Below are 4,973 nucleotides of genomic sequence, written 5' to 3' on the forward strand. Positions count from 1 at the left end.
TCTTCTATCCATGGAACCCATAACTCTCATATATGCCTATGCCTTTATCTTCATATGACTTATTCTTTAAAAATCCAAGTTGGCTACTCATCTTTTTGCCATTTTCTTCCAGGTGCTTAAAATACTTTCCCCACACCCCAAAACCTCTTCTTCCAACTGCAGTTATGCTTATTTTTTATTATTCCCATTCCTCACAGTCTCCATCTGCATTTAAAGACAAATGATACATTGTAAAGCTGAATGTAGCAAACATTATCTATAATCCAGGATCTGCCAGAAATACCTAAAAATTCTTAAATTATTTAAGCTGTCTACAAAGTAATGAGTAAAAGTTTAACTTCCACAGTTTATTTTAGAATAATACAACCAGTCTGAGCTCTTTCACGCTTTTTCTTTCCCTGTTTCCAGCTAAAAGCATAACATTTCCACCAACAACAAAGGGAAACCAGTACCCCCGTCCACACTGATCTCTGTAGTGAAAACTGATACCAAAAAGAGAAGGGAATTACAAATGTCAGTCTTTCACAAGCATTAGGCAGCAGATGATACCATATTGATCCGATTTACTCAGAGATAAATACTATTTCTTCCAGCCTGCAGGTAGAGCAGTCTAAGAGCTTTGACATTTATAGAACCCATATGGGATAGCTACGTGATGAAGTGTAACTCCATCCCATGCCTGAAGAACATTAGTAACTAAACTGATATCATCAAACAGGAGCTCAGCAAATTGCCTTATGGACTCAAGACACTGGACAGCAGAATGCAGTGCCCTGCATCTGCATCTCTGATGAAAACACAGCAGAAGTCAGACATGCTTGACTCCCATTACAGTGCCACAGCAGTTGCCCTGAAATGAGCTCATCGTCTCAGTCCAGCTCTTGGCTGACAGGTATCCATGTCAAACAAAAAGGACACCAGCACAAATAGTTTTTACCAAAGAAATCAGATCACCTAAAAACTCCCATATTCCTACTAGCCACTTCCCATGAAACGCTACCCTTTGAAAAGAGTTTGATGCATTAGTTATATTTTTTCTTGTCACTAAAATCCAGATCTCTCCAGAGTTCTCCAAACATTAGTATAGCTGAGAAATCTTAATGTGACTGCAAAGTATTACAAAACATTCTTCTGAGATTTCTACTGTAACTGATCCACTTAATTTCTTCTAATTGTTTCAATCCTCTTTTACCATGTTCTGGAAGAAATATATTCAAAAGAAACTGCAGTGCTGAGAAGTAGCAATTAGAAATTCTGAAAATAGCCCAGTTATTGCTCCAACCCTTTTTGGGAAAATCATAAAGATGTAGGAAAAATACAATAATCACATTCACAAACGTGCAATACCAGTTACACTATCACAGACGTTGCTATGCTGTAAGAAAACAGTTTCCATTGCATGGAGGATTTCCATATGTGGCAGGAAAAAAAAAAGAGAATTGCAGTCTTTCCCATAAGCACATTGGCTCCCTGTACTGAAGGCAGCAGAAGAAATTTAGGGTTGTCTCAGGTTATAAGACTTTAACTCTTAAGAAGTCAAACGCACAATGCTTTCTAATTAGTATACTAAGAACGTATATTTAGTCACATTTCTTCAAAATGGTTGAATCATCCTAATTTTTCCAGAGATTGTTTCAGTGACACAAATCTTCCAAATATGTGTCAGCTCTTGGAGAGATAAGGAGCGGGGTCAGTGGAACTGCTGTGTTGGACTCCCAGAGGGCAGACTTTGGCCTGCTCATGGTCCAGACTGGCAGAGTCCCCTGGGTCACAGAGGAGTCCAGGAAGGCCTGGCATTCCTCAAGAAGGAAATTGTAAAGATGCAGAAGCAGGCCATCCTGATATGCCTAAAGACAAGACAAGCAGGAAGCAGACTGAACAGAGAGCTTTGGCTGAAAATCACAACAGAAAGGAGAGCTTATGAACTTTGCAAGAAGCTACTCAGGAGGAGTACAAAAATGTCAAGAGGACATGCAGGGAGAAAATTAGAAGGATCCAAGTCCACTTAGACCTTAAGCTGGTTACTGCTATAAAAGACAACTGAAAATTACAACTAAACACACATTAGCAAGAAGTCTAAGGAGAATCTCCATCCTTTACTGAATCTGGAGTGAAATGTAGTGACAAAGGATGAGGAGAAGACTGAGGTACTTCACACCTTCTTCATCTTGGTCTCCAATAACAAGACAAGGCATTCTGTGGGTAGCCAGCCCTCTGAGTTGGAAGACAGTGATGAGGGTAGAACAAAGCCCCCATAATCCAAGGGAAAGTGGTCAGTGACCTGCTATAGCTCTTGGGCACACACAGATCTATGGGCCTGGATGGGATCCAGCCAAGGATCCTCAGCAGAGGCAATGGGTAGAATTGCTCACTGAGCCACTTCCCATCACTTACCAGCATCTCTGCATCTGGAGGTATTTAATTTAAAATACATGGAGATGTGGCACTCAGGGACATGGTTTGGTGGTGGGCTTGGCAATGCTGGGTTGATAGTTGGATTTAATAATCTTATAGATCTTTTCCAACCTAAATGATTCTATGATTCTGTTACAGTCCCACAACATGCAGGAGTCTGGGAAATGCATTGAGGGGAAAAAAAAAGTCCGAATGTCTGTTCTTTTTCATCTAGATGTATTTTTCAACTTAACTCGATTAAGTATAAAATCATTTAAGGGTTCATATATGTATACACTAACTTTCAAAAGCTACACAAGTTATATATATCTTCCTGACTATACTGACTAGGCATCATCTCTCAGAGATTATGCTGAAGCCATGCATTCAGTATTTTCTCCATCAAGACAGCCAGAAAATCAAGACCTCTACACGTCAGCCTGACTCTTTCTGTTGCACTTGGAAGCAGGCCAAATTTCTGGTTTTAATCAGCAAAGATGTGTTCCTGCAAGCTCTGCTTTACCTTTACCTTGTTTTTAACCTCTCACCCACGATCTAGTTCAGTTGAACCTTGAAGATATGAACATGAAACACAGATGTATATTGTCACTAGTTACAGAAAGTTTTCTTTCAGTCACTGAAACATTACTATTCTAAGCCCCTACTTTAGAGGCCACCTGCTGTTACCTATAAAGAACAGCAGACAATTACAGAAAATACCAGCCTTTCTTTCCTGCAAAGGGGATTCATCTAACACACTGCAATACTTCTTCTTTGCAGTTTATTTGACTCAGTAGAAATTTTACCTTGGGTGACAAAGAAGCCTTCAAACCACTTTCAAAATTAACCAATTTCTAGTAGCGCATTCTGCCATCTTCCAACCTACCATGTGCCTCATTTCTGGGTAGTCCATCTTCTGCTCTGCATTTGCTGTCCTGGTTCTCTCTGTGCCAGACTTGGGCAGATGATCATGCCAGACCTAGCTGGGAGTCTGTGACCAAAAGACCATGATGTTCCTTCAGCCTTAGTTATTGCAGAGGGAGTCACCTAGTTTTACTCTCCCAAAATTATATTCTACCTTGCAATTAAGTCTACTTCAATTGTTGTTTCAAGTTACAATTAAAATTTGCAATTACAGTGAAAGGCACTTCACAGAGCACAGGCACCGAACTGTGCCTTTAAAATCATGTTCAAGAGCCTGCTCATTTAGAACCAGCTGCAAACTTGGGACGCTGAAGCTCGATGCACTAGAACAAGCACTGAGCCAGAAGAGTCTTGATTTTAGTCAGTGAATTTTCTGGTTTGACTTACCTCTCAGAGTATTTAAAAAGACAACTTAAGATGCAGTTATTTACTTACATAATATCAATACTCCCCCCTGAAGGTAAGCACATGTCTCACCAAAACCAGAGTAACCAAAAAACAACTGTGTCAATAAGACTGGAAAATTTGCAGTTATGAGCCTCATAAAACAGCTCAAACTACCTTAAATCTTAATGACAAACATGTAAGATGAACAGATGCAAAAGTGCCACATCGTACGTAAGGACGTGGCAGTGGAAGTGACATATCCTGAGAGCAGATGATTAACTAGCACAGATATTTGATTAGTATGTGAACAGTAATGCTTACTTCACAATTACAGGAATAAATAACTTTTCTACTTTATATTATTATACTGATTAAAATAGTGCTTCAAACACATATGGATTGCAAAAAAATACATTTATGGTGATGCAGAGGGGTCTTTCCTTCCCCCAAAATGCAATACATTACTTGAATTAAACATTTCAGCAACACTCAATCTTTTAAAATTGAGACATATTAAACTGGAACTTTGCCTCACACAAAAAAGCAGCAGCTTCAGAAGTAAGTGTTCTTTGCTACTGATAACAGCATGTTGTTTGCATACAGTACAAATTCATGGAAAATGAGGTTTCTTGTCCCTGATACTAAAAAAAAAGTAATTATCCAACAATGAAAAACAAAACTGAAATTACGTGGTCATGGTATGGCACCTCATGTCTGAATGCAGAACAGTCCATACAAACAAGAAAAAGCTTTACAAGTTGCACAAATTTAAAATAATTTTTTAGAAAATAAGTTTTATTTGGCTCCTTTTGTACACTTTTTCTTAAAAAAAATGCACATTCATACAGTTTGCCCTTTCCAGTGCATGTCTGGATTTGCTCACATAGAGCATTAATATCAAGGCCAAAGATGCCTTCACAATAATTTCAGACACATTGTATTCTGGCTGTAAAGCATCCAAAATTACTAATTTTCTGATTAAAACTTGGAAATCAATGTTTTGGGTGTTTCTTCTCTGATTCACATATATAATTGTCCCAAACAGGGAAGAGGAGACAGACCTGCAACAAAGAACCGTCAATGGCGAGTACTCATTTCAGGTAGAGCTAAAGGTAAGTTCTCTACTTCACACTGAGATGGGAATATAAAAGAAATACTCAGCTACGTAACTTTCTCTTTTTCAAAAGCTCTACACCAGAAATGATAAAACATTGCTTGAAAACTACAGATCAGCCACTGGTAGTGCCAGTTTGTTTGCAGAGAAAGCT

Source organism: Geospiza fortis, unplaced genomic scaffold, assembly GCF_000277835.1.
Source record: "Geospiza fortis unplaced genomic scaffold, GeoFor_1.0 scaffold11, whole genome shotgun sequence".
NCBI lineage: Eukaryota > Metazoa > Chordata > Aves > Passeriformes > Thraupidae > Geospiza > Geospiza fortis.